At 35.0% G+C, this 7,046-nt stretch overlaps 1 long non-coding RNA gene across 5 annotated transcripts; it reads left to right on the top strand.

Moving 5' to 3' along the window:
* Nucleotides 1-849: 849 nt before the first annotated feature.
* LOC105179725 lies at nt 850-6,698 on the top strand. 5 transcript variants are annotated; one of them, XR_849355.2, is made up of 9 exons: nt 850-1,135; nt 1,299-1,521; nt 1,896-2,144; nt 2,736-2,872; nt 3,073-3,151; nt 5,303-5,475; nt 5,616-5,738; nt 5,834-5,948; nt 6,677-6,698. It is a non-coding gene; the product is annotated as an uncharacterized LOC105179725 (long non-coding RNA). The 5 variants fall into 5 exon arrangements; XR_849353.2 differs by having other exon boundaries at nt 5,585-5,738; nt 5,839-5,948; XR_849351.2 differs by having other exon boundaries at nt 5,585-5,738.
* Nucleotides 6,699-7,046: the final 348 nt, after the last annotated feature.

Here is a 7,046-nt window from a genome sequence, read left to right as displayed (position 1 = left end):
AATGTTGTTTTTGTACAACTTATTATACATTCATGAAATTTACCCTTAACCATAAAAAGGATAATAATATTAGATATCTGTCTATATCCTTACAAAAACACAATTCTTCATTATTTTAAATAAAAATCTATATCTTTATATAATTGAAAAGCATCCTATTGGTATTTTCTCATACCTTTCTTAAATATTTTTCTCAACTTCCACATACCTTTTTCTTCTTTTTTAATATTTTCTCATACCTTTCTTAAATATTTTTAATAATTTATTTATCTAATTAACATATTTTTTTAAAATAATAATTAGTTTTTTAAATTTAAAATTCATTGTGCACATACATTTGAGTGTGTCACATTATATTAGTACTAATTAATTTTGAAGATGTGGCGAGCCCACCAAGTTGACCCAGTATAATAGCAAATAAAACCCAACAATAGTGTGAGATTCAATATGGGCTCAGTCCTATCAACAAATTGGGCTCGACCAATTACAGCATTTATTTATTACTATAAATAATATTAAAAACTTTAGATATGAATATGCTATTTCATTTCTTTAACTAGTCAATTAATTGACTTTTCACTCATTTTATTTTTTGAAAAAAAATAACAAAAAATAATTGATTTTTCATTATTTTATTTTATATGAGTATACAATCAAATATTGTCATCACTAACACATTGATAATTAAATAAATATAATTTTATTAAATCATGTTGAATTATAATATATTCTATATAAATAATAAATTTAATGATATAAAAAATAAAATTAATAATATTAAAAAAGACAATTAATTAGTATAGAGTAGGGAGAAGGATTATTCCTTAAAAATACAAGGAAATATTGGTAGGAGTAGAGATGGGATAATAAAAAATAAAAAGGGAGAGGAAGAGAGAAACGGTGTGCTGTGCCTTGCTTCACATTCAGTCATTTCACAAATCCAACAAGCAACAAAAACCCTTGTTCCTTCCTCCCCCTGAAGATCTCAGTTCCATACCCACTCAAATTTCTACTGTCAACACACATATCATGATTCTCCAAACTAAAAAACGTACTGGATTTTACAGGTTTTAGCATGTTGAGGCTGCGGAAATAGTACCAGAATTGTTTATCAATCCATCCTGCTAAAACCCAGGTGATTATTTAGGGTTTTAGTTATTTATTTTGTTATTTTTGTTGATACTTTGGGGTTTTAATTAAGTTAGTATAAATATAGTTATCTGAGTTAGTGTTATTTTCAATCTTGAAAAACCCACGACATGTTTTCACCCCCTTTCCTCGGTCCTCTTCTCACCCAGAAAAACAGTGGAAAGAAAATCAAGAAAAGCCTTTATTCACCAATCTGCATGCCTAGTCTGGTGAAAGAGCCTCGGTGGAGTACGCCGAGGATGGCGGAGTCAAGAAGGCGAATATGGCTAAGCCTGATGATGCCCGTTTGCAGGGCAGCACCCGCAGGAGAAGAGAAGCAGCGGCGGAGGTTGGGTACAACACAGAAAAATGCGGGAAAGAAAAAAATCGCTGGTATAAATACTGAAAATCACTGTTCTCTTCCTTTCATTTCATTTCTTGAATTTTTTGTGAAGAGGGTTTCTTCATTTCATTTCTTGGTAAAAATACTCAAAATCACTGTCAGTCTTATGTCTTGCCATACTACGAGCTAATATATTGCATCAAAACAAGTCGTACAATGCTTTTATTTTCATGTGTTGATAATACCTTTGTAACGAGTCAAATTTTCAAATTCATGATACTAGATGTGATTAGTAGAAGAGAGGTTACGAAGTTCCTAGAGAAGTGGTACAATTAATTACGGTTAAAGAGTGAGTACCTGCTAATGTCAACTCTGTGATAGGTTGATACTTGGAAATTGACTTGACAATATTTTCTTTCTGCAGGGTATCTGCCATCTTTTAACAAATATAGGGACATATTGTAAGGAATCCATCTCAGTGTACCCTCCTTATGAGTTATCACATTTGGATGATTCAACAAATGATCCAAATCCCTCATTCGAATTTGAGAATATGGAGATGGACAATTTTGTTTATGAGAATGTTAGTGAAGATTTTGAAGAAAGTAAAATGGGAATTGGAAGAAGTCCTTCCCAGGCCATGCACCCAAAGATTTTCCAGAAGTAGTTGAAGGTATTGTCCCCGGACTAACAACTTTTATATGTGTGAAAGATGTAAGTTGTTAGCCATGCCTCTATTGAGGATAGCTTCAGTATGACCTGTTGGAAATGAATATTTGTGTTACCCAGGTTTAAAGCACTTCTAATCCTTGTGGAACTGATGAAATATTCATCAATAAGTTTGAATTATCTTACCTGTCCTTTTTCTCCTTTTGTTCAGTTCGAGGAAATATTTGGTTGATGCTTTTTTTTTCCCTTCCTTCTGTGGTATCTTTTTTCTTTAAATGTTTCTACATAATGTGAAAAGGATATATCACTTCTGTACTTGGGCTTGCATTAAAATCTAGTGTATCCGATTGCATTTCCCACACAGCTGGATAGTTATGCCTTGTGGTGGCTCGGATGTTCCAATAGTTGGGTCATACTTTTTCCTTTTGATTCTAACTGTTAAATCTCCTTTAGTTTTATTCTCGTCCTTACTAGATGAGAAGCTTTGCAGCTGGAACCGTGTTTACTCCTTATGGTCCTGTGGCTCAAACAGTGATTTCTTTTGAACTATAAGAGTCCAGGATATGAACTTTGATATTGTTTCTGATTGACATAGATACTGGTATCTCTCCGAGGCCTACGCTGGAACATAATGATATGAATGCAGAAGATTGTCCCGGTGCATTGTCTTCGAGTGATATGTCCAAAGATATTGGCGCCCTTGGTGGAACTTTCCTACATACAAGCTGGCAGGTACAAGGTTACCTCTCGGAGCAAGCAGTTGCTATTGAGAAGTGAATGATTGTGGTTTAAGATACATCTAAATTCTTTTTAATCAATCATATTTCAAACAATCAAACTTTGTAATTATTGACCTCAGTGAAAACAAAAAACATATTATTTATCATCTCACTTCATAACCATTGAATTGAAATCATTTACTCTTGCGGCAGACATGGAAGCTCCTTCCCCCTAAATGCTTTTGAATCTATACTGAAAAAGCTTCAGCAATTGGCACCCGAATTACATCGAGTGAGTTGCTTGTTTGGGACTTTGACATCCATATGCTTACTTCCAAAGCTTGCTTTGGGTGCCCTAAGTGAAAATGCATCATTCCTAAACATAGTAAAGCAATTTCATATCTTCCAAAGCTACTGCATCCAGATGGAGGGGAGACACATTCAACTCCTTCTATCCCTGCACTTTATCATGAATACTCGCATAAGGTGATTGCTAATGATATTGAAAGATCCAGAAATCGATATGTTCAAACAATAGGTTTAATACATCACAGTAGCTGATTACAGCTAGAAGTCCCATCATGTAGGTGCATAGGTAAACTTCTGTGTGTATATGCTTACACAAGGCACTAAGGAGATTTCACCATTTGAAAAGTGGTGATTGAACATAATGATTTATTTCAACTACACAATCCCCTCAAAATTCACAATCCTCAGTAAATTAACAGATAAAGCAGTGGATACTTTGGATAAGTAAGATAACAAGTAATTACTCTCCGTTCTCTTAATTGAATTGCAATTAAACTCGGCCCAATCTTTTACTAAAAGGATTGAGCCGAATACAAAGATTCTAAAAAGGCCTTGTTCTTTGGAAGATCTATCTCGTGTCTGGTATTGCATGGTTCCACTCTGCAAGAACTCCGAATCATTCTCTTGAAGCTCATCCTCTTCATCATAAATGATCTGCTTGCCCCGAAATGACCTGGACCAATAGTATGGCTAGCTTTTTCCGACAGCAGCTAACTCGCTTGTTCTCCCTTGTGCCTGGTCTTGGGCTTTTTTCGAGTGGGATCAAGCTTAGAGCCAGAACCAGTTGTTGGAGTTTTCATATCATCCCTTCCATCCATTGAAGATGGAGTTCTTAGTGCAATTCCCTCTGCCCTTTCAATGTCATGCTGGATGAAGTGAAAAGAAAAAAAGGGGAGAGTTCGTTGCTTTGAATGAAACTTCGTCAACAGCAACTTTCACTTGTTAGGAGTAGGGGCTGAAAAGAGCTCTTTGTATAGGTTGGGTTTTCTAGGCTTTGATGTTTACCTTATTATTATGAAGGAAACAGGCTAGGGTCGGGAAAGCAGCAGCCCCCCTTGCTTATAGCCCACTCGTGCTTTCCCACTAGGAAATCACTCGTTGCGGTAGCTGCCCGGAGTTTCTGCTTTACTAAACAAGGCAGCTCCGTACGGATTTTTGTTGTTTTTCTCAAGCCCATCCCGGAGGTGAACCAGAGGAGAAGGTGAAGACACAACCGCTACTGCATGGAAGGTACTTGGTTTGTACTTTGCTGGTTAGGTGAGATGGCTCTTAGTTAATTTATTTTGGTTATAACAAGTAGTTTTCATTAATAATATAAGAAGTGGCTTGCATAGTTGTTGGTAGTTGTTTATCACCTCCACAAAGTTACTCGTAGTAACTCATAATGCTTGAATCAAACTAGCTTTTCAAACAAAAATAGAATCACTTTCTGTGTTTGTGCGGTTGGAACACCCCGAACACTTGTTCATGGAAACTAGTCTTATATTAACAGCGTTGCAATTGAGCACATCGCAGCTGGAATTGCGTATAGTAGGCCAAAATGGAATGGAAAAGCTCCACTTATTTTTTTGTAATTCCCCACAGATATGTGTTGCTTCCTAGGCTTCGAGTTTGTGTAGTGCCTAGTGTAGAAGCATTATTATTTACTTTATCACACGTGGAAATTATATAAATCTAAAGAGTCTCGTGCTAGTATTTTTTGAAATTCTATTTGATAAGGATTTTATAATATAGGAAAGTTATGAGAATATGTGTTCTCCGTATGCTCATTATTCCAATAATTGAGTGAATTCATTCCTCGTAGCTGTACTGTTGTTTTGGAGCTTGTCTGAGAAGCTTCCCTTCTAGCAGATTGGCTACGTCACGAAAATATTGCTGCCATCTTTTCAGTGATCATACTCAAATATGTGAGTGGTGTTGGCATATTGATGGCAGCTAGGATATTTTTGGATCCTATTGTATTCGTTTGCATGCCTTTGACACATTTCTTTCAGTGCCATCCAAAGGAGAATTTTCATTAATAGGGGTTGATTGCATCTTATCACCTACCATACTAAAATATGTGAATTAATGTAAATTGATCCATTGTTTATTTTATAATCCTATTTAAATTGTTGTATTGATGATTCCTTAGGCATGTGAAGACAAAGCCTATACAATGGATTTTGTGGCTCAAATCGTGAATCGACAAGATAAACATGGATGGTATACAAAAGAGAAAAGAAGGCATATGAAACAATGAAACCAAAGAGAATATCAAAGGAGGAGATACTTCGTCTAATGGAAGAAAAGAAACAACTAAAAGAAGTAAGTCATTACTCAAAAACTGCATATGAATATGTTTATATGTGGATGTGCTTGTATGTTTTTCATTTATTCGACACATTATTTAATCTACTTGATTCTTCTAAAATAGCAAGAAAAGCTGATTACAGCTGCTTCGAAAGGTGAAGGTGCTGAGACGAAAAATACAAGAAGGAGGATGCAGAAGTGGGAAATGGGGAAATACACTCTAAAATCCATTGTAGCTTAAATTAAACAAAAAGTGGTTGAATTGGGATCAATTGGAGGTAGGACCTTTCGTTATTTGTGTTTCTTTCTTTCTTCTTCCTTTGGAATCCACTCACCGTCTTGAAGGCGCCTAAGCTATTTTTCGCTTTCGTAGCTTAGGATATCTGGTCACAAGGTTTGCAGAAAAAGGGGTTACATATTGCTCAACGTCAAACCCCATGGAAAGAACTATTGTATGGACTACGGTAGTTCCTGAAGAAACTTATGTGGTAATTGTCCTTCACCTCTTGGTGAACATTTTTATGAAGATTTTCTATGTTCTCATTCATTCAATTACCATGAATGCTATATTTTAATACCACGTTGCACACATATGGTGTATAAATATGTGAATTAACTAGAATTGTTGCTCTTATCTCTGTTTTCCGATTTCTCTTAAAAATAATAGTTTTTTGGCTCTTGTTTCTAGTTTTTACATTCTGAATCCTAGTTGTGTCTACTATTATCTTTTGATGTCGAATGACAAAGGATAAAGGGGAAGAAGTCATTTGGTTCCCTAAAAATTGGGCACGAGAATGAGGATGTTGGAGTGCATTTTCAGTGTCACTTGAAAATAGTTCTGTTTCCAAGGAAATACGTAAGTCACTAGGATTGGATAACAAATTAATGTAATTGTGCAGCTCTAGCTTAACTAAGAATTAATGTAGATTACGTGTTGAACCTCATGCATCCATCGTGCAACTCACATTCCATATTTCCAACTTTTTTGCGTAAATGAATTGCAGACTTCAATATGTTTAAATGGATTATTCTGCATAATTTAGCTGAAATTCATTCTACAGAATTAGTGCACAAAAAATGTGCAGCAGAATCAAGTGAAATGCTGCAGTTTGCCTGTTTCGTTTGCTCCATACAATTTCTACTACAGCAACTATTCTTTATAAGTGATAGGTTGTCTTACACTGACCTCTCTACTTTTCTCGTATTTTTTCAACAGATTTCTGGAGATGCCGTGGAGACAAGCACAAGAGAACTAGGAAGCAAATGAGGAAAAACAATATCGACAAAAGAAGAAAAAAGAAATGAAGAAAAAAAGAATATCCCCGAAAAAAAAGAAAAAGAAATAGAAAAAAGCAATATATAGAAAAGAAAGAAGAAGAAAAAGAAACACAAAAAAAAGGGAGTATCCGCAAAAAAAAAAAGAATAAGAAACAAAAAAAAGCAATATATTAAAAAAAAAAAAAGAAGCAAAACAAACAAAAAAAAAACAGTATCCAAAAGTGAAAAGAAAAAGGAAAAAAAAGCAACATCCACTCGCCAACTTGGAGCCGTTGCTCTTGATGCACATAGAATTGAGTGCTCGGAAA

The sequence above is a fragment of the Sesamum indicum genome, unplaced genomic scaffold (genome assembly GCF_000512975.1).
Source record: "Sesamum indicum cultivar Zhongzhi No. 13 unplaced genomic scaffold, S_indicum_v1.0 scaffold00195, whole genome shotgun sequence".
Lineage (NCBI taxonomy): Eukaryota > Viridiplantae > Streptophyta > Magnoliopsida > Lamiales > Pedaliaceae > Sesamum > Sesamum indicum.
This window is presented reverse-complemented; position numbering and strand designations above follow the sequence as displayed.